The sequence below is a fragment of the Schistocerca americana genome, chromosome 3 (genome assembly GCF_021461395.2).
Source record: "Schistocerca americana isolate TAMUIC-IGC-003095 chromosome 3, iqSchAmer2.1, whole genome shotgun sequence".
Classification (NCBI taxonomy): domain Eukaryota; kingdom Metazoa; phylum Arthropoda; class Insecta; order Orthoptera; family Acrididae; genus Schistocerca; species Schistocerca americana.
In genome coordinates, this window is record NC_060121.1 from 934,747,661 (window position 1) to 934,771,452 (window position 23,792).

General features: G+C 44.8%; 1 long non-coding RNA gene across 1 annotated transcript in view; it reads left to right on the forward strand.

Annotated features, from left to right (window-relative positions):
• The first annotated feature begins 300 nt into the window (after positions 1-300).
• The window catches only part of LOC124605470, a 28,987-nt gene continuing 5,495 nt past the window's right edge, over positions 301-23,792 (forward strand). Inside the window, exon 1 of the long non-coding RNA XR_006978646.1 lies at positions 301-414. This is a non-coding gene — a long non-coding RNA (uncharacterized LOC124605470). The remainder of the gene's footprint in view (positions 415-23,792) is intronic.

A 23,792-nucleotide genomic window follows, 5' to 3' on the forward strand; every position in this document is an offset into this window, starting at 1 on the left:
TTATTGAAATGTATCGATATCAACTACGAAATGGCAGTAGCTGTGCCGTTGTTTATCTTTGGGTGTGGAGAGTCTCTGTCGCGTGCGAACAGAGGAGAGGCAGAGCAGCTTGAAGGATGAAAGAGTGCGGGAAGTGTTAGTCGGGCGCTCCCGCCGACGCGGTGTGCAGCTATGCTCTCGCCAATTAGACGCGCCCGATTTGTTATCCCGTGAGTACTGAGAAGACGGTAGGGCTGTACAGGTGGAGGAAGCTGCAATTCCAACTGTTGCCTGTCCCATAACTATCCATGGCTCTGGAGCCGACTCGGGGTTCTCAAACAGCAGCAGCAGCAACGACGGTAGCTCAGCATTGTCGCCGGCTACGTTCTTCGTCGTCCGCACAGCTACAACATCGCAAGACTGTTAAGTGACATAGTATGTAGAGGTTATTCCCAGCAACATTTCTTTCACAAAGTATGAATAACTTGTATAATAACTTGCAATAGTTAAAACTTGTAGGACATCTGTGTTGTCATTGTCCTCAGACATTATTACCAAGAAGGGCCCCCTTCCTTTCCACGCAATCTCCGAGTGTCGTAATAATATGAAAACTGATTAAATATATACTGACAGTTGTTGTATTTGGTACTGACTAGTTTCAGTCTAAATATTCTGCCTCTGTAACTGTTCATTCTTATATTGCATAACAGAGCCTACTTAAAGTAAGGTAAAATTTCACTGGCAAAACTAATAATTAAAGATACGGCACAAATTAAGAGTGCGCAACTTACTTTATTCTGTATTTAGCTTAGCGAGCGACTTCCACTAGCTTGGTATGTGTTTTATTGTTGTTATTTTAAAAGTAAAATCAATTGCTCATTTGCTTAAATTCAGTTCAGTCTTTCAATAATCAAAAGTAAATTGCTTGCCTTTTTCTACATTTTGCATTACGTTACACTGAGGTTTCTGAAAGTTTTTTTTTTACATAACAAAATTCAAGTTCAGCCAGTCATTTATTTAACCAACAATTTCATTAACTTTACTTTCAAAATTTAGTATTTCAGAATAAGTTACTGCAAACTCAGTGCTTTCTGATTCATTTATTTCTCGTGAATTGTTGTAGTGTGGAAAAGCGTGACAGCCTTCTGTTGCCACGCCGGTGATTATTTGATTAAATTGTTTTACCATCACCTTTCTCAAGATTCAGTAGATTCGCTGCCCTAGCGGGCTGGTGACCGTTTAATTATCCATTTTTAGCTAATTAGTGTTTTCTTTGTGTTAGTAGTGATTTTTGTAGTAAATATTATGTGGACTCTCCCCCCCCCCCCCCTCCCCCCCCCCCCTTCGTGCGGTTCGTGAGTTATTGCACTATATTCCACTCGTTTCAAAATTATCGTCTATATTTAGCATAAATTTAGAATAGATTCTTCCTTCAGGAGAGTCTGTTGTACACTTTCCTCCAACTAACCAATGTTATTTTTCTTCGGTAACGATAGCCTTATTCATTGTAAATTTTCATTAGGCATATGCGATTACGGTCAGTTACAAAGCAAACCAGTAGTCCGATTAGGAAGGGGGAGATTACAACACTAGCGGGCCATCACCTCCAAAACCCCATATCAATGATGTTTCGTTGAATGGTTCGCACGCTGACTTTTGTTGATGGCCCAGCATTGAAATCTGCGGAAGGCTTACGCTTCTGTCACAATGAACAATTTATCTTCAATCGTCGTTGATCCCGTTCTTGCAGGATCTTTTTCCGGCCGCAGCGATGTCGTAGATTTGATGTTTTACGGGATTCCTGACCCGGTCGCTGTGGCCGAGCGGTTCTAGGCGCTTCAGTCCGGAACCGCGCTGCTGCTACAGTCGCAGGGTATGGCTGTGTGTGATGTCGTTAGGTTAGTTAGATTTAAGTAGTTCTAAGTCTAGGGGACTGATGACCTCAGATGTTAAGTCCCATACTGCTTAGAGCCATTTAAACCATTTGAACGGGATTCCTGATATTCACGGTAAACTCGTGAAATGGTCGTACACGAAAATCCCCACTTCATCGCTACCTCCGAGATGCTGTGTCCCACTGCTCGAGCGCCGACTGTAGCACCACGTTCAGACTCACTTAAATCTTAATAACCTGCCAATGTAGCAGCAGTAACCGAACCAACAACTGCGCCAAACACTTGTCTTACATAGGCGTTGCCGACCGCAGCGCCATATTCCGCCTGTTTACATACCTCTGTATTTGAATACACGTGCCTACACCAGTTTCTTTGGTGCTTCAGTGTAGTTTACAGCTGCGAGCTCCATTCTGTAAACAAAATATATCCCTACCTATATTTTCTGCCATACCTGCAGTTAATAATAGTAGACGCAAACTTATTAATGTACACCTAAGCAACTGTGTGAAATTTTCATTGGAATACACGTCTTAGCACTAGCTTGGATTAGTCCATATTCGTGAGGTAATCTGCAAGAAACCACACTAGAGTGACGCCAATCATATGTATGGGGGGAAACACTATGGGCGTTCCTCAGCGGTTGATCATAGGCTCAGTAACGTTTTGCTCTATATTAATAATCTACCATTTTATGTAAATTAGAAAGCAGAATTGCTGTAGTAGAGGTATTATTGTCAAGCGTAGCAAAGAAGCACCAATACGGAGGATATTAAATGATTTTTTGTTAAACTTATTACCTTCTTCTGCACAAACGGGTTTCCTTCAATCCATTTTTATAACACAGCACAGCATCTTCTGTGCTGCAAGAAAAAATAATCTCCATGTTAACGTTGCTTTCTTCATCATCAATCTTTCGGTTGATTGGCAGCTCTTTACATCTATTAGAAACTACATTATAAGTACAAATGGTATGCTAAAAAGGAGGTGATTGCTTTGGTAGATTGTCCTTGGTTTCCTCTTTGGAGTGAGACAGCCGGGCTGATGGTTGCCTCCTCCGTCTGTCTACGTTTGCCCTGTAGTCTCCATCTGTACTCAGTACTACAAGTTCTGCTGTCCACCTGAAAGCTATTCAAAGTCTGCACCGGCTCTTTCGTTTCCTTGGTACCACCCATATCTGGGACGATGCATCCTAAGTGTTCATACTGATGAAGAATTAAACTGGTAACATGATGCAGCAAATTTGCTGATATGTTTAGTGACAGTTACTTTTGACTTAGAAATAAATGTCAAATTTTGGCTCTTAGAAATCAACAAGTTAATATATTCTCGTTCACTGATGTCCTTCGAGATAATATTCTGGGATAACTCGTCATCTGGCCAAAAAATTAATCATTGCTCTAAAATAAGTAATTAAGATAATGTTTCGGGTACACACGTGCACATTTTGCAGGCAGCCGTTAAACCATACGCATATTACGTTTTATTCACTGTTGAAATAGACCAGCTGGTTGATTCATTATGAGTTTGCTATAGTCCTGTTATTGGACCAGCCACTAACTATGGTCCAGTCTTTACATCATTCAGCAGTTTTACACACCGTATTATTCATACATATTAAATGTACAGCACCCATGCCTTCCTCTCCCATCACAGTCAGCATTCCTCTGGAAACCAGCTAGACCTGTTGTTTTTCATATGCTTGATGGCATTTTCGATTTCGCTCAGTGGGATATCAGGTTTCATGTCTGATTGCATACAACTACTTCCTCGATGGGATTTCCTTTGCAATTAACTGTTTCACAGTCTTGTTTACATCTATTGCTAATTTTTTGTCACAAATGCTGTTACTATTTACATCTTCCAACACAAGGTGCATTTTCAGGTTTTCCATTTTCAAAAGATCTACGGTTGTCGCTGAGGATAGTTTTGTACCTGGAAAAGCTCCTCCCCACTTCACAAGACGTCACTGGAGCGTATTTGAAGGCAAGCAGGTCACAGGAGTTCAGCTTTGTTTTAGTATCTTCAAATTTTGCGGCATTCCCTGAAAGACTGTCACTAATTTTGCACAGTGTAGACTATCCAGGATTCCGTTGGAGAACACTTTGCAATTTGGTTTTCACTTTGTCAGCCACATGACCAAGAGCTCGACCCAACTCACTCTGCACATGTTGCACAATACTCAGGGCCTCACACAGCTGAGTGCCAACAGCTTCCAGTCGTTTGATGGCTTTTGATATCACTGAAAACTTGGCGTTGATGTATGCCAAGTTTCGAGACAATGTATCTGTAAAAACTTCTTTCACAATTTTGATAGCACTTGATTCATCGCTATCAAACTCACAGAAGCTTGTCTTTATTTGGGTGTAGTTGGTGCAGTAATACTCAGCAGCATTAAGCCAAGAACCCCATCGTGTAAGAACAGGTTTAGGTGGGAGGGGCGTTGAAGGTGCTTGTTCCTTGAATTTCTGCACCCGTAGCAGAGCCTTCAGGAAATTAATTTGTTCCCGTCAGGGTAATTTGATCGCACCTCTTCGGCAGCTCTGTGCAACGCATGTGCAAGGCAAGTGGCGTACACCATGCTGGGGTAGAGAATCTGAAGCCCTTTGGCTGCTTTAGCCATATATGAAGCACCATCTGTTACAAGCAGCAAAACTTTGTCTCTTTTCACACCATCTGGCCACAGTAGCTTCAGAGAGTTATCAAACAAAATAGCAATCGTCGAATTGTTTACTCTATCGAGAGCTTCACACGTTAGTAGGAACATATCTCCAGAGCCATCAACTTTGGTTCAAATGGCTCTGAGGACTACGGGACTTAACATTTGAGGTCATCAGTCCCCTATAACTTAGAACTACTTAAACCTAACTAACCTAAGGACATCACAGACATCCATGCCCGAGGCAGGATTTGAACCTGCGACCGTAGCGGTCGCGTGGTTCCAGACTGAAGCGCCTAGAACCGCTAGTCCACTGCCCCCGGCACCAACTTTTAGAACACCAACAACAACATTTACAAAATAATATTTTCCCATCAGTACTAAAGAACTTCTCTCCAAATTCTCGAACATATCCCCGCAACTTCACGCTGTCGAAGCACTTTCCTTTAGGCATGTTGAACAAGGCAAAGGCTGTATTCAAACTGGTTACTAGGAACATCTGTGCGACTGCAATGATTATATTACGGCAGAAGCCGCCTTTGTTGGCTGTGAGAGCGTATTGTCGATTCTGCGCAACAATGTTTTATGTTCGCGAAACGACTGTTGTGGTACACCGATTTTCTGATACAGTCCTGAGCAATAAAGCTGTGTACTAATTTATCTGTTTATCTTTCATAATAGCACGTTAAATATTGTCTCGTGAGCAACATTTTCATTTTCTTATTCGTGTGTCCCGTAAGATACGAGAGAAACGGTTTATGCATTTTTGGCAATAGGTGACGGAAATATGACCTATTATATTAAAAGTTAGCCGGAATATGACCTATTACTAAAATTTGTTGAAATATGTCTTTATATGCACAATGAAAATACTTTTTCGACACTAAAATGCCTAGATTTGTGTATAAATTGTTCTAAAATTCACCCTTTAGTTCAGAAAAAATATGATTTGTCATTAAAATCCGGGCTCTAGTGATGAGTCAGCCGACTAAAGGTGATGATGAATTCGTCAAACCAATCTTCGGACAAAAAAATAACGAAATAGTGATGGAAAAAGTGTGCGCAGGGAATAGGTGCCGCTACTAGCATTAAGTAAGAAACGGGGTGCATCGTAGTCGCAGGCGGCTGTGATCGATTGGCGCCGCCTGTTAACAACGCGCAAGCAGTGGCGCCTTGTCGCAGTGCGACAGAGCAAAGGCCGGCGGATACGACGCGAGCGGCGCGGCGGTCACTGACCAGGGGCGCCCTATCACCAGCTGCTGACAAAGCGCGGTGCGCCGTTACACGGGGTCCGCTAACCCGCTGATCCTAAGCGAAGCCGCCGTGGCTAGTGCCTGGAGGTACGTCCACGGGCGACATGGAAATGGTATTCGGCCCGTCAGTATTGCCCAACTTCACTACTGGCCATTAAAATTGCTACACCAAGAAGAAATGCAGATGATAAACGGGTATTCATTGGACAAATATATTATACTAGAACTGACATGTCATTACATTTTCACGCAATTTGGGTGCATAGATCCTGAGAAATCAGTACCCAGAACAACCATCTCTGGCCGTAATAACGGCCTTGATACGCCTGGGCATTGAGTCAAACAGAGCTTGGATGGCGTGTACAGGTACAGTTGCCCATGCAGCTTCAACACGATACCACAGTTCATCAAGAGTAGTGACTGGCGTATTGTGACGAGCCAGTTGCTCGGCCACCATTGAACAGACGTTTTTAATTGGCGAGAGATCTGGAGAATGTGCTGGCCAGGGCAGCAGTCGAACATTTTCTGTATCTAGAAAAGGCCCGTACAGGACCTGCAACATGCGGTCGTGCATTATCCTGCTGAAATGTAGAGTTCCGCAGGGATGGAATTAAGGGTAGAACCACGGGTCGTAACACATCTGAAATGTAACGTCCACTGTTCAAAGTGCCGTCAATGCGAACAAGAGGTGACCGAAACGTGTAACCAATGGCACCCCATACCATCACGCCGCGTGATACGCCAGTATGGCGATGACGAATACACGCTTCCAATGTGCGTTCACCGCGATGTCGCCATAAAAGGGATGCGACCATCACGATGCTGTAAACAGAACCTGGATACGTCCGTAAAAATGACGTTTTGCCATTCGTGCATCCAGGTTCGTCTTCGGGTACACCATCGCAGGCGCTCCTGTCTGTTATGCGGCGTCAAGGGTAACCGCAGCCATGGTCTCCGAGCTGATAGTCCATGCTGCTGCAAACGTCGTCGAACTGTTCGTGCAGATGGTTGTTGTCTTGCAAACGTCTCCATCTGTTGACTCAGGGATCGAGACGTGGCTGCACGATCCGTTACTGCCATGCGGATAAGATGCCTGTCATCTCGACTGCTAGTGATACGAGGCCGTTGCGATCCAGCACGGCGTTCCGTATTACCCTCCTGAACCCACCGATTGCATATTCTGCCAACAGTCATTGGATCTCGACCAACACGACCAGCAATGTCGCGATACGATAAACTGCAATAGCGATAGGCTACAATCCGACCTTTATCAAAATCGGAAACGTGATGGTACGCATTTCTCCTCCTTACACGAGGCATCACAACAACGTTTCAACAGGCAACGCCGGTCAACTGCTGTTTGTGTATGAGAAATCGGTTGGAAACTTTCGTCATGTCAGCACGTTGTAGGTGTCGCCACCGGCGCCAACCTTGTGTGAATGCTGTGAGAAGCTAATCATTTGCATATCACAGCATCTTCTTCCTTTCGGTTAAATTTCGCGTCTGTAGCACGTCATCTTCGTGGTGTAGCAATTTTAATGGCCAGTAGTGTGCATTGTTGGGCCGACAAATTGCAGCCACGCGACCGGCAAAATTGCCGGACCTCCGGCAGTGTTTCCGACAATACATATCCGGACCAGAAGTGTTCACACGAGCCGCAGTATTGTAGCACAACGGGCGAAAGCGAGTTTTTTGAAGTGAGTGGGCTCTCGCGCTTTTGCATTCCATATGGAAGAAAAAGAAGAATCAAGCTTTATGGATGTGTTCCTTTTTAAAAAAGAGAATTATTTCCGAAACTTTCACGCTTACATGAGTTTCAATAAAAAACAAGCATGTTTGTTTGGTCATTTCCACTGGTGGAGCCAGCCGCGGTGGTCTAGCGGTTCAGGCGCTCAGTCCGGAACCGCGTGACTACTACGGTCGCAGGTTCGAATCCTGCCTCGGGCATGGATGTGTGTGATGTCCTTAGGTTAGTTAGGTTTAAGTAGTTCTAAGTTCTAGGTGACTGATGACCACAGATGTTAAGTCCCATAGTGCTCAGAGCCATTTGAACCATTTTTTTCCACTGGTGGCACAGGTGTATACAACTGACTTTTTTTTCATCTTGGAAACGCCTTTTTCTTACTGCAATACATACGAAACAGTCACATTAACATGAGCACAGCCTATGTTCGAGGTCAACGTGCAGTAACCACTCACAGAGGTCAGGTGGCAACACTAGCAGTCAAGGCCATATAAAGTGTGTCAGGAGGATGCGGAAAACAGTACAGTCGTTGTCATAAAGCGGAAACAGAGATTTATTTGATTTCCAAAAGACCATGATTGTTGCTTTGCGGGCAGAGGGAGGAAGCATTTCCGAAACGGCTAAGCCTGTGAGCTGTTCGCGTGCTCCCGCGGTTAATGTACAGGGTGATTATAATTAAAGTTCCAGTTCCAGAACGCTGTAAGAAACATCTGCTACTCAGCCTGACGTCAAATTTGAGTGAAATATTCTCGAAGAAGAAGGAAACGTTATCAAAACAGAAAAAAGAAAAGAAATTAACGTAAATATTCCACTAGATGTCGCTTCAACGGTTGTGGCACTGTCGGTTACGTAAGCCCGACCACCGTGGAAAGGACGTACCCTACCGGATAGGAAAAAACTGTTTTTAATTGATCTCGGGCCAAAAACTCTATAAAAAATGAGAATGAAATCGGTTTTTAACTGCCGTGAGAAAGTCGTAAAGCATGCCACCGTTTTCTGCCTCAAGCTGGAATCGAGAAATAGCATGTTCAACAACAAATGGGGTGTCTCAGGGGTTACGTTCAGAATGCCGTGAGCAATCCGTGCTTTCACTTCAGCTACTTATATATTCAGATCACTGAACACCGCATCTTTCAAATAACTCCAAACCCAGAAGTCAGAAGGATTAAAATAAGGCGATTTGGATGGCCAGACTGTAGGGAAATGACGGTTGGTAATTCTAGCATTTCCAAAACTCCTTTGCAGCAGCTGCTTCACTGGCTGTACAGTGTGCGGAGAAGCGCCATCTTGCATAAAAATGATCCTTCCCACACATCCACGCTGCTGAAGGATCGGAATGACGATGGTGCGTAAAAGACTATCATACACTATGTGATCAAAAGTATCTGGACGCCCCCCAAAACATATGGTTTTCATATTAGCTCCATTGTGCTGCAACACACTCCCAGGTACTCCATATAAGCGACCTCAGTAGTCATTAGGCATCGTGAGAGAGCAGAATAGGACGCTCCTCGGGACTCACGGACTTCGAACGAGGTCAGGTGATTGGGTGTCACTTGTGTCATACGTCTGTACGCTAGGTTTCCACACTCCTAAACATCCCTACGTCACTGTTTCCGATGTGATAGTGAAGTGGAAACGTGAAGGGACACGTACAGCACAAAAGCGTACAGGACGACCTCCTCTGCTGACTGATAGAGACCGCTGACCATTGAAGAGGGCCGTAATGCGTAATAGGCAGACATCCATCCAGACCATCACACAGGAATTCCAGACTGCATCAGGATCCACTGCAAGTGCTATAACAGTTAGACGAGAGGTGAGAAAACTTGGATTTCATGGTCGAGCGGCTGCTCATAAGTCACACATCACGCCGGTAAATGCCTTGCTTGGTGTATGGAACGTAAACATTACACGAATCAACAGTGGAAAAACGTTGTCTGAATTGACGAATCACGGTACACAATGTGGCAATCCGATGGCAGGGTGTGGGTACGGCGAATGCCCGATCAACGTCATCTGCCAGCGTGTGTAGTGCGAACAGTAAAATTCGGAGGCGGTGCTGTTATGGTGTGCTCGTGTTTTTCATGGAGAGGGCTTGCACCCCTTTTTTGTTTTCCGTGGCAATATCACAGCACAGGCCTACATTGCTATTTTAAGCACCTTCTTCCTTCCCCCTGTTGAAGAGCAATTCGGGGATAGCGATTGCATCTTTCAACACGATCGAGAACCTGTTCATAAAGCACGGCCGGTGGCCGAGTGGTTACACGACAATAACATTCCTGTAATGGCCTGGCCTGCATAGAGTCCTGACCTGTATCCTACACAACACCTTTGGGATGTTTTGGAACAATGATTTGGTGCCAGGCCTCAACGACCGACATCGATACCTGTCCTCAGTGCAGCACTCCGTGAAGAATGGGCTGCCAATCCCCTAGAAACCTTCCAGCACCTGATTGAACGTAGGCCTGCGAGAGTGGAAGCTGTCATCAAGGCTAAGGGTGGGCCAACACCATATTGAATTCCGGCATTCCCAATGGAGGGCGCTAAAGTGTCCAGACAACATGTAATTACACCTTTTACGCAACGACACAAACTCAGCACAATAGGCTGCAGGGTGGCAGGACTGGAGCAATGTAGGCTAACACATCAGGCAGTCACCATCGACAGTTGCACCGAACATTTTATTTCGTACGCTTAAACAAGAGAAATTGACAGATAAAACCGTCACATTTTTAAAACTCATCCTTAAAATTTACCATTCAGGAGAAAATAAGTTAGTTCAATTTTAAACACTCATAAAAACGCGTCACTTATGTCCTATTACACATTTACCGAAATGAGTTAAAATTTATAACTAATGTACTGTTTCATTACGACAGTGATCGCTATTACCAAAATGATTCAGTTAATTTAGCATATAAAATATAAAATTTCATGTGAGCAAACAAGCTCGTGAGATTCAACAACTACGCTCAGAAAACGGACGCCCACCCGTTCTGCTGTTTCCAATATAGGCTCGACATGGACCCCCAGACGAGAACAGCAACGGTCACGAATGGGCACGAGATAATCCCAGAACTAGCGGGTATCTACAACAGACTGACATCCGCCTCAAATAACTAGAAACACAATAACTTATTACCACACAGCAGTAAAATAAATAGTTATAAATACAATAACCAGGCAGTACTTAAACAAGGATCAGCAAACTGTTGTCACTGGCGGTTAAGACTTGGTAGGGATCTACAACGGAATGTCTCAGCAAAAAAATGGTTCAAATGGCTCTGAGCACTATGGGACTTAACATCTGAGGTCATCAGTCCCCTAGAAATTACAACTACTTAAACCTAACTAACCTAAGGACATCACACACATCCATGCCCGAGGCAGTATTCGATCCTGCGACCGTAGCGGTCGCGCGGTTCCAGACTGTAGCACCTAGAACCGCTCGGCCACCCCGGCCGGCTGTGTCTCAGCACTCCGAACCCTCGTCAGTTTTAATGATCACACCACATACACGTTAAATCATTACGTACTAAGCCAATTAAAATCAACACATTGTAGACCAGACTCAGTAGGAGTAGCGACGGCCGCCCAAGAAAATACAGTCAACCGCACAGAGCCCAGCAGTGAATACCGACAACAATTTACAGGACAAGCAAGGCCCTTACCCTCTTGCTTGTTCGACGAAGCCAGCCGCCGCAGATCCCTATGCCACGAAACATGAAGCAAGCGGAAAAACAACACCACCGGCTTCCCAGTAACGTTTCTTTCCACGCCGGCTATGTTTGCCGCGGTGCCGTCACCCGGGTAAACAGTCCCTTCTGGACATGCCCTGCTTGCTGGCTGACACCGGACCATAGCTGTCCGCCACAGTTCCCAAATCGCCGTTACTGCTCGGCGTCTCAAAGCAAAATCCCTCCCTCTTCCTCAGCTTTTCCTCTCGCTCCCGATCGGCCCGGTAGGTGGCGCCAGCTCCCGCATTGCGCACACCGCCGGAAGGATGACCCATAGCGGCGGCGGGAATATCGCTGATCGAGCCACACGGCTGGGGCGCCACGAACTTGTTAGTCATTTTCAGCCAGGTGTCTGGATACATAGTGTAGCGTTTACCAGTGACGGTACAGGCAACAGGACCTGCAGGACCCACCTCCTTGAAAAAGTATGGCCCTACAACAAGCGACGCCGTCAACCCACATCACACAGTTGCGTTTGTAGAATAAAGAGCGGATTTTCCGTTGGCCATATCCTACAATTCTGTGTGCTGACATGTCCTTGGAGAAGGAAATGGCCGGCCGGAGTGGCCGAGCTGTTCTAGGCGCTACACTCTGGAACCGCGAGACCGCTACGGTCGCAGGTTCGAAGCCTGCCTCGGGCATGGATGTGTGTGATGTCCTTAGGTTAGTTAGGTTTAAGTAGTTCTAAGTTCTAGGGGACTGATGACCTCAGAAGTTAAGTCCCATAGTGCTCAGAGCCATTTTAACCAAGAAGGAATTGGGCTTCGGCTTTCCACAGAATATTCAATGACCATTCATTGCACAGTTCCATACGAGCAAGAAATTCTAGAGCAAACATGTTTGTCTAATTGGCAGGCCAGCGTGAATCAACTTCTGGACATGCATGAATTTGTACGGACGGGAACGTAGGATGTTTCGTAGATTTTTATACACCGTGATCATAGGCAAGGCCAAAGTTCGGTTAATTCCCCGTCCCCTGCATGTCTGCACACCACCACTCGACCCCTCCTGTAATACTGTGGCCACATCTACTGCCATCAGATTGTATCCCTCAATCTGCCGCATTGTGTTTCAAAAGAACCTATCTTTTTGAATTTCATAATTATATTCTCCAGACCCTTGGCAGTCATCGGACCAACGCCTTTTTTCATAGTCGTGAGTGTCAGATTTTCCGTACGGTCTCGTTCTTGTAAAAGAGCTTTGGTTCAAATGGCTCTGAGCACTATGGGGTTAACATCTGAGGTCATCAGTCCCCTAGAACTTAGAACTACTTAAACCTAACTAACCTAAGGACATCACACACATCCATGCCCGAGGCAGGCTTCGAACCTGCGACCGTAGCGGCCTCGCGGTCCCAGTGTGTAGCGTAGAGCTTTACTAGCAGTTCGCTTTTCTGTATTGAGACAGTCATGCTGAGCGTCTCAGGCGCAAATTGAACAACAGCAGGTTAGCCCGCATCTTTTATGCTTCATATTCTGCCGCTTAAAGCACCATTTAGTGGTACAATTTTTATTAATTTTTTGTTTCCATAACGTTTCCCCCTTCCACCATATAAACCGTGCATGGCAAAATGGCGTTAGTCAAAACGGCGCCGAGTGAACTGCGGTGCCCCACGGGCCATAGATGACAGAGATGAACGACGGTTGCGGAGATTTGTACGGACGAATAGACGTGCAACCGTTGAGTAATTGACTGCCCAGATGAACCATGGAGCAGTTCAACGCCCGTTCAGTGAACTTAGTCTGTGTATGGGTCTCCGCAGCAAGCGCCTGATTCATGCAACCTCTCTGACCGCTGTTCATCGGGAACGAAGGATGAAATTTGCACGCGAATACCGCAACTGGCGGCCACTGAGTGGCGACATGTGGCGTTTTAAGATGAATCACGTTTTGTGATCAATGGGCGTGAAACATCTGAGAGCAGACACATGCAACAATCGTCGGATGGATCCATACCGGAGGAGGGAGCTTCATAGTATGGGGAATACCGGTTGGTTATAATTAAACTTTTCTTATTTAACACGTTATAGCACGGAAACTAATTACCGTACGAGTACCAAAGTAGGTAGCATTCATCTCCAGAGTATGGGGTGCATGATTTTCATGGGCCACAGCAATTGAAACTATGGCCACCAGGTACCGCGATCAGTCATCGTGATTCATAGTCCCACACATATGACCAGTCGTAGCCCTGTTGTTGACTTGTCAATAAGAACTTCGACAAAATCTATTAAGAGATAGATTTAATTCATCCCTTATCGCCATTAATAAACGTTGTCACAGCATCACAAACATGTAGATGTAAAGTTTTCATCCCTACAAACAAATTGCTTGGTATTCGGGTCCAAACGACATTACTGAAAGGCTCTCAGGTTTTGCGTGTGACCATGAAGACATTTGGAAAAGAAGATCAGGATGAACTAACTCTCTATACAAAGGTTTAACAGCTTCTCTCATTACAGGTGGTAAACTGTTTTGGCACCCAAATTGTTTCTCCGAGACTGCCGCCTGAGTTTTACGGTAGTTGCACCGTCAAACAGTGTCAGGAAGTCGTTTCTGAAAGTATTTGTATGGAGTGTAGCCATGTATGGAAGTGAAACATGGACGATAACCAGTTTGGACAAGAAGAGAATAGAAGCTTTCGAAATGTGGTGCTACAGAAGAATGCTGAAGATAAGGTGGGTAGATCACGTAACTAATGAGGATGTATTGAATAGGATTGGGGAGAAGAGAAGTTTGTGGCACAACTTGACTAGAAGAAGGGGTCGGTTGGTAGGACATGTTTTGAGGCATCAAGGGATCACAAATTTAGCATTGGAGGGCAGCGTGGAGGGTAAAAATCGTAGAGGGAGACCAAGAGATGAATACACTAAGCAGATTCAGAAGGATGTAGGTTGCAGTAGGTACTGGGAGATGAAGAAGCTTGCACAGGATAGAGTAGCATGGAGAGCTGCATCGAACCAGTCACAGGACTGAAGATCACAACAACAACAACAAGGGATGAATTAAGGTACTGGAGCAATTTGATAGCACTCCAGGAGCCAACAAGCTTCAAGCCTTCTAACGAATGACTAGATTTACAGTCATAGAAACCTGCGCGCAGCAGAAAAAATGACAAAAGAAGCAAGAGGTAGGAAAAGAAGGAAGTGTCAATGATTGCAGGACGATCAAGAATAGTATACAAACAATGTTGATTATGGGCCTGGCTGCTTCTAGGAGCTGCCATGCCTTCATATGTATGTTGATATCATCTGAAACTTTGAACTTAATTTCCTGAAAATTACTTTTTTAAAAAACGTTTGACCCACTATTACAGATAGTACCTCTCAGTGCAATGCAGCTACTGAACTACCAAAATACAGCCATCTCTAACAGTTTTTTCTAAGAAGGGGGTAAAAGAGGAGTTTTAAAGCAAAAACTGAACATAATTTTAAAAATTCGCAACTACTTATTTGTCAGTTTGTTCTGTAATAAGAAAAGGAAATATACAACACATCTTAAAAATTTCAGGTGCAGTTTCCGAGACAAAGCGCCATCAATATTGCAGTTTTAATACTGAAGTTACAGGCCGTACGTACTCGCGTTGATAGGTTTTGAACCACAGATTCCACACAGTCACTCAGTGCCGCCACAGTCCATAGGTTCAATTCTTTTTCCACTTCGGTGTAGAAAACTGTCTTCGTTTGCACAGTTCTCTACAATGCTACCTTGCTGCAGGAACATTCCGCAGATCGTATCGAGTGTTGCGACATTCAGTATCGACCTCTGCCGCAGGACGGCTCACATCCCTCAGTTCGATCGGATTACCCCGGTGCACAGATCAATGACTTCAGCGCTGCGCCGGAGCAGCCGTGCAGGGAAATCTTGTTGGTTCTAATGATAATGGGCATGCCGTGTCTTTTTCGACACTGCATCAGCGATGTTGACGAAGATCAACCAACTTGACTCGTGATGCAGAATCTATTTAACAGCTTTCTTAGATGTACCTGGTCTTGGTATGTTGGATGGCGGGACAACAATCGGACATACATGTAATAAATATCAAAAAAGCAGTCAGCTGTAAGTTCATCTCCAATTTGTTTTATAGACTACCGTTTCGGCGACATGATACGCCATCATTAGGCCCTAAAGAACAAATTTACAGGAGTATTAACAACAAGAACTACATGGAACGAGTGTACTATCTGTAGATACATAAAATCATATTACTCATTGATCAGTAAGATATGTGTAGGTTTGCAATATGAGGCTACCACATACGAAGTTCCACAAGCTATGTTAATTACGTAGATATGAATCAAATCAGAAACCTCCAAAAGTGGTTAGACCTTTGACATTGTATATATTGTCATTATACCAAAATGAGTGAACTGCAAGACAAGATGGAAGACTAGTTTCAATACTAGTAAATCCTAACCACAGATAAATCTAAATTAAAGATGGACGCGTCATATTACCACAAGTATGCAATCAAGCTATTTATCTTCAGAGACTGGAACGAATGAAATGATCTATATATCTGAAGCATACGTGTCATTAGTAGCGTCATAGTGATACGCTGTCAATAGAACGCAATTTGTAGAAGGCATTTTACAAAAAGAAGTGAACAGATGACATCATTATTAAATACGATAAAGTAAGTTCTCTCGCACCATCTCTAAATATCCATATTTGCAAAACTTAACCGTTTTCATAGGCAAACCGACAAGAAAAGGGCTTTAACCAGAAAGATGTTTACAGTAGTGTATTGTATACAGTACCAACATAAAGCAAGAGAATAGCAATAGTAAAGTGCCAACCGTCTATATTTAAAGAAAGGCTTGTACACCCCAGGATTTGTATAACAGAAGAGACGAGTATGCGCATATCCATTACAAAACCAAATAAACAAACCGGTTTCGTAGGACAACAGACCAATAATGAAACCCTAAAACTGGCTCAGTCAGAGCGCATTACATTCCGCGAACTTGAACTTCATACTTGGACTAAGTAGTAAATTAGTCAAATATTATTGAAACAACAACAGGTTTTGATGGATAAAACTGGCATAAATCACTTAAGGTAATAAAACAACGGCCACTATTTACTTCAAAATAGTTCAATAGTGTTCAAGGAGGCCAGTCATATCCCAAAAGCAGAAGCGTCATATGACGGCAAGTATGCAACTCAAGTCGGTCCCCACTGTGTATTACCGAAGGAAGACTTAACCACATATTAAAATGGATACACCATGATACTAGTACTACTACTACTACTACTACTACGTGATCAGGCCCAGTGGACCGCACACATCTACAAGTTTCCTCCTCCAGTGTATTCCGTCCATTGCTGCTATCCGCCATCCGTTCATATCTGTTGACACTTGGTTTAAATACTCATGGAGTCCATCCCTCCAACGCTTCTTGGGTCTCCCTGGCGGTCTCTTTCCTGTAGGTGTGAAATCCAGGAGCTTCCGAGGCCATCTTTGATCCTCCATTCGGGCCACATGGCCGGCCCACTGCATTCGTTTGGCTTTGACAGTTCCTGCTATGTTGATCTGCTGGTATAGTTCCTCAAGCTCTTGGTTGTATCTGATCCTCCATTCCCCTGTATCTGCATCCAGAACCGGACCGAAGATCTTCCGAAGCACTTTTCTCTCAAAAACAAGGAGCTTATGGAAGTCCTGTTTCCGGATACTCCATGTCTCACAGCCATATAGAACAACAGGCTGGATCAAGGTTTTGTACAGTCCAATCTTGAACTGTCTGGAGAGATATTTGGACCGAAGCAGTTGTGCTAGGCTGTGGTAAGATCGGTTTCCTGCTTGTATTCTGGCATTGATCTCTGCTTCACCTGACGAGTTCTCAGTGAAAAGTGCCCCTAGGTATTTGAATTCTTGCCCTCTCTTTTAGGAATGGTCCCCAACCTGCAGTGATTGTAGATGATCAGCAGTCTGACAATGACCACGCGTCATAACGAGGTACTCTGTCTTGGCTTCGTTTATGTTTAGCCCAAATTTGACGGCAACCTCCATGATATTAGTAGAGTAAAAAATTAGTCAGTCTCAAAGGCCAGAGAAGAGGAAATACATGTTCGTCAGAAACATATGTGAATATCAATAGTAGCATCCACATAGCGATGCGCAATCATGTAAACGGAACGTAATAAGCAGAACTGTACGTATAACAGGAAAATCAGCAGATGACATCATTGTCAGTACGATAACATGAAATTTACTTGTATGTCCATAAGTAGACGTATTTAACACCTAGTTAGATAGCCAGTGAGAGACCGTATTTGATCAATGAAACAAAGGCACCGAAGACTACCAAAAATTATAAACAGAGAATTAAGTAACCTGATATATTTGCCAATCCCCCACAAATGCCGGCCGTAGTGGCCGAGCGGTTCTAGGCGCTTCAGTCTGGCACGGTGCGACCGCTACGGTCGCAGGTTCGAATCCTGCCTCGGGCATGGATGTGTGTGATGTCCTTAGGTTAGTTAGGTTTAAGTAGTTCTAAGTTCTAGGGGACTGGTGACCTCAGATGTTAAGTCCCATAGTGCTCAGAGCCATTTTTGAATCCCCACGAATGCACAAGAAGAAAGCTTACTGTTGTTCCAGTTTCTGGTACCACGTCTTTGAGTTGTAAATCATAATCGATCAGAAAGCATACATCTGTGAATGAACTTACATGTTCAGGATCAGCCAGGTTGACTCGTGATGCAGAATCCCCGTAACGTCTTATTTCATGACCAGTTGGAAGCCATAAATCAGCAAAGAGGCAAAAGTACCAAAGACAACTAAGTAATCTAAAGAAAAAATCTGGAAACCTTATCCACCTTCGATTCGACATAGATACAGAGCAACAGTGGTTACTATTTTTCCAATTTTAGGTACCATCTCGTCGGGCGTTTGCCGAGAAACCGTACAGCTGCAAATGACTTCAGGCATTGAGGATCAGCCAGCTGGTACCCCTTACCATTACAAGTCACTTCCTTTCCTGTTAAACTCTCAAACAGAGTGAGGGAAAAACAAGAGTCTTTATTCCTCCGTAAGACCTCTAATTTACCTTATTTTATCTTCGTAGTCCTTAGGCGGAATGTACGATGGCGGCAGTGGAATCGTTCTGCCTTCAGCTTCATATGCTGGTTTCCATATTTTCTCTGTAGTGTTCCTCGAACACTCCTGGCGATACCCTTGTCTCTGATGAACACTTGCCGTCGAGGGCGACATACTGGTTTCTGCAGACAACGTGTAGGTGGGGCAACCACAGCTACGGGTATTCATCTTGGCTATTAACAACCGCTTCAGCTATATTTGGTCCTCTAAAGGCCACATATTCTGGTGAACATACGATTAAAACATTCAGCGGAAAAGTTCGGAATCTTTATGTCCAACATTCACTGTCTGCTAAAAGACGGCATGTGATGGTTTAAAAACTGCTCTTTACGCGGTTCCATATACGAGGGGGAGTTGGGAAATAAGTTTCCCCTGTTGACTGTGGGCATTGTTGTGTGACATGCGCGACAGACGATACGGCAGGTGAACGCGCACGTGCAAGTCACCGATGCACCTGCCCGCAGCTCGTGGTCGTGCGGTAGCGTTCTCGCTTCCCACGCCCGGGTTCCCGGGTTCGATTCCCGGCGGGGTCAGGGATTTTCTCTGCCTCGTGATGGCTGGGTGTTGTGTGCTGTCCTTAAGTTAGTTAGGTTTAAGTAGTTCTAAGTTCTAGGGGACTGATGACCATAGATGTTAAGTCCCATAGTGCTCAGAGCCGATGCACCAGTGGGCAGAGGTCGACCGCGATCAAGCAGATGGAGCTGTCGCAGTGCCTGCGCAAAGCGGAGACCAGCCGCTCGGTCTTTTCCTGGAGCTATGGAGAGAAGGTGCGTTTTGGAGACGTGGTCACAGGCGTTATCCGCTATGAATGGGCACGTAGAGTATCAGGCACACAAATTCATAACCGCCTTGGTGAGGTGCATGGGTCAGGTGTGATGTCGAGGCAAATGGTGCGGAGATGGTGCCAGCAATTCAGTGATGGACGTCAGCAAGTGCAGGACATACCGAGACCTGGACGGACGCGCACTACAGATGCAAATGTCAGGAAGGTGGATGACATGATTAACGCGAACCGGCGGATCACCATCGATGGAGTAGCGGCAGAACTTGGAATCGGACATGAGCGAGCTCACAAGATCATCCACGACATGCTTCGATACAGGAAGGTGTCAGCACGATGGGTGCCCCGCCAGCTGACCCCGACACACATGGAACAACGCATGGCGTTCAGACTGGTAGAGCGTTACCATGAATCTGGCAATGGCTTTCTGTTTTGGATTGTGACGGGGGATGAAACTTGGGTCCACCATTACACGCCCGAATTGCAGGCCGCATCCATGGAGTTGCAAGGGCAACACTCTGGATGATTGACTGATCTGGTCTTGTAACAATAACCAAAATGGCCTTGCTGTGCTGGTACTGCGAACGGCTGAAAGCAAGGGGAAACTACAGCCGTAATTTTTCCCGAGAGCATGCAGCTTTACTGTATGATTAAATTATGATGGCGTCCTCTTGGGTAAAATATTCCGGAGGTAAAATAGTCCCCCATTCGGATCTCCGGGCGGGGACTACTCAAGAGGATGTCGTTATCAGGAGACTCTCTTTCAAATTCTAAAGGTGGCAGGGGTAAAATACAGGGAGCGAAAGGCTATTTACAATTTGTACAGAAACCAGATGGCAGTTATAAGAGTCGAGGGACATGAAAGGGAAGCAGTGGTTGGGAAGGGAGTGAGACAGGGTTGTAGCCTCTCCCCGATGTTCTTCAATCTGTATATTGAGCAAGCAGTAAGGGAAACAAAAGAAAAATTCGGAGTAGGTATTAAAATTCATGGAGAAGAAATAAAAACTTTGAGGTTCGCCGATGACATTGTAATTCTGTCAGAGACAGCAAAGGACTTGGAAGAGCAGTTGAATGGAATGGACAGTGTCTTGAAAGGAGAATATAAGATGAACATCAACAAAAGCAAAACAAGGATAATGGAATGTAGTCTAATTAAGTCGGGTGATGCTGAGGGAATTAGATTAGGCAATGAGACACTTAAAGTAGTAAAGGAGTTTTGCTACTTAGGGAGCAAAATAACTGATGATGGTCGAAGTAGAGAGGATATAAAATGTAGACTGGCAATGGCAAGGAAAGCGTTTCTGAAGAAGAGAAATTTGTTAACATCGAGTATAGATTTAAGTGTCAGGAAGTCGTTTCTGAAAGTATTTGTATGGAGTGTAGCCATGTATGGAAGTGAAACATGGACGATAAATAGTTTGGACAAGAAGAGAATAGAAGCTTTCGAAATGTGGTGCTACAGAAGAATGCTGAAGATTAGATGGGTAGATCACATAACTAATGAGGAAGTATTGAATAGGATTGGGGAGAAAAGAAGTTTGTGGCACAATTTGACCAGAAGAAGGGATCGGTTGGTAGGACATGTTCTAAGGCATCAAGGGATCACCAATTTAGTATTGGAGGGCAGCGTTGAGGGTAAAAATCGTAGAGGGAGACCAAGAGATGAATACACTAAGCAGATTCAGAAGGATGTAGGTTGCAGTAGGTACTGGGAGATGAAAAAGCTTGCACAGGATAGAGTAGCATGGAGAGCTGCATCAAACCAGTCTCAGGACTGAAGACCACAACAACAACAACATCCATGGAGTGGAAATATCATTCATCACCTGCCCGAAACAAGTTCAAAAGCACTCCGTCTGCAGGTAAAGTGCTACTCACCATTGTCTGGGACGCCAAAGGAGTTTTGCTGCTGGACTTTCTGGAGGATGCAACCATCACTGCTGCGTGGTACTGTGCCGCTCCGTCGAAATTGAAAGAGGTGATTCGGAAAAAGCGGCCTGACCTTCTCAGGTCTGGCGTTCTGCTGTTGGATGACAATGCAAAACCATATTGTAACTCTTGGTTGGGAGCGCCTACACCATCTGCCTTACAGTCCGAATCTCGCATCAAGTGACTTCCATCTGTTTCCTGCTTTGAAGAAGACTCTCAGCGGAAGGCGCTTTGGCAGCAATGCTGACGTCAAACAAGCCGTTCAACGCTTCTTCCGTATGCAACGCCCTGAATTTTTCCTGGAAGGGTTTTTGAAGCTTATAAAGCGGTGTGACGAATGTCTTAATGTACTTGGAAGCCATATAGAAAAATAAAGATATGTCTTATCTTTAATGTCTTATTCTCTTTTTTTTCCTTTCACACCCAACTTTGACCACAGTCGATAGGGGAAACTTATTTTCCAACACCCCCTTGTAGATCAGAGAAGCTATCACTATAGTATGATTTGTTTTGGACCCATCCATCACACTGGAATCTGGAAATTTTTAATCCATGACACATCGTCTTTCAGCCGTGTTTTGTTTTGGCGGACAACAAATATTGAGAAATAAGATTCCGAGCCTTTCCCCTCTATTGTTTTAATCGTGTTTTCACTTGAAGATGTGGCGACGAAATCGGTAGTGCCACAGGAATAATTTAAGAAGTTTTCGAGCCACTCACACATCTGTGAAACTATTCCATAAGCTCGTACCTTAGCTAAAGGCCTGCAGTGGAGCACCGTGTCAAATGTCACCCGGAAATCTAGAAATATAGAATCTGCCTGTTGCCTTTCATCCATAGTTCGTAGGATCTCATGTGAGAAAAGGGCAACTGAGATTCGCAAGAGCGATCTTCCTAAAACGGTGCTGATTCGTGGACGTAAGCTTTATTTTATTCGAACTAAGAACATATTCAAACATTCTGCAGAAAATCGATTTAGGGATATTGGTCTGGAGTTCTGCGGATCCGTTCCTTTACCTTTCTTATACACAGGAGCCAGTGCGTTTTTTTCCTGTTGCTTGGGACTTTGCGCTGGGCGAGAGATTTAAGATAAATCGAAGCTAAGTAAGGGGCCAATGCCGGAGAGTACTCTTTGGAAAACCAAACTGGGATTCCTTCCTGACCTGGCAACTTATTTGTTTTCAGCTCTTCTCTACGTCGGGGATGCTTATTACTATGTGTTCCATACGGGAGTCTGTTCGATGGTAAAATGACGGTATGTTTGTACGATATACAGGAAGAGTGCTGGCGTTTGTTTCAGTTTCAGGTATCAGGTACCGTCTCTTTGTTTCGAGGGCCGTGCCGAATTCATATACAGCGGCCACCGGGCAACGGAACCCGGTAAGTGGGCTGACGAGTATGTCACGACGCAAAGTGACTTGGCAGGGTCATTGGCCGGCGCTGCGCTGCCGACGCTGTGCCTGAAGGTGCGGCCGACGGGATTCGCGACCCACAGCATTGTAGGACAACACCGACAGTAGTCGACGGGGAGCAGGGGAACGAAGCAATTCATATTCCACCCCTCCACTTCATCGATTAATAGTGGGTGAGACAACTTCTTCACCTCTCCGCAGAAAGCGGCCCCTCTCTATCTGGGTAGGTAGGAATTGTGTCATACGTGTATTTCCAGAGTATACGTGAGTGTGATGGGTGCGCTTATAGTGCAGTCTTCTCTTTGTGTTATATGATGATGAGAGAAGCGAGAGGATGAATGTATCCGTCATATAGCCTACTCCTCTCGAATAGCACCAAAAGAGGGGCAGGGGGGGGGGGGGGGGGAAGGGGGGCGCCAAGTTCAATGTCCCCATCCAACGGACGGATCATCATCAACGGTGTAACACGTTCATTTTTTTTTCTCTGAGTCATCAGTCTTCTGACTGATTTGAAGCATCCCACCACGAATATCTTTCCTATGCCAAACTTTTCATCTCAGAATAGCACTTGCGCCCTACGTCCTCATTTATTTGTTGGATGTATTCCAATCTCTATGTCCTTCTACAATTTTTACCCTCTACAGCTCTCTCTAGAATCAGGAAGTTGAACTCTGATGCCAACCGTTGTGGCCGCGCGGTTCTAGGCGCTTCAGTCCGGAACCGCGCTGCTGCTACGGTCGCAGGTTCGAATCCTGCCGCGGGCATGGATGTGTGTGATGTCCTTAGGTTAGTTAGGTTTAAGTAGTTCTAAGTTCTAGGGGACTGATGACCTCAGATGTTAAGTCCCATAGTGCTCAGAGCCATTTGAACCATTTTTTTGCTGAGACATTCCGTTGTAGATTGAATAAAATCGGGGAGAGGCTACAACCCTGTCTCACTCCTTTGCCAATCACTGCTTCCCTTTTAAAGACACCATTATTCGTCATCCTTAACGATGCTGGATGGGAATGTATAGTTCACGAGCCAATTGACGACGAGCAAGCAGATATGCACTTAAGACCACCCGCTGATTTTTGTGATTCAGGCTTAGAGCATTCGTTACCCATACAACCGATGTTTTAACCGTCCCCACTGCATGCAAATTTACGACGGTGAAATGATCACAGTTCATCACATCTGGCAATGCTCGATTCCGCTGACATTGATCATTGTGGATTAACGCGTTTAAATGATCTTCATCAAACCCCGAAAGTCTTCCTGAGTTTGGATAGTCGCTAAAGCCTTAAAACGAGAAAACCATTTCTT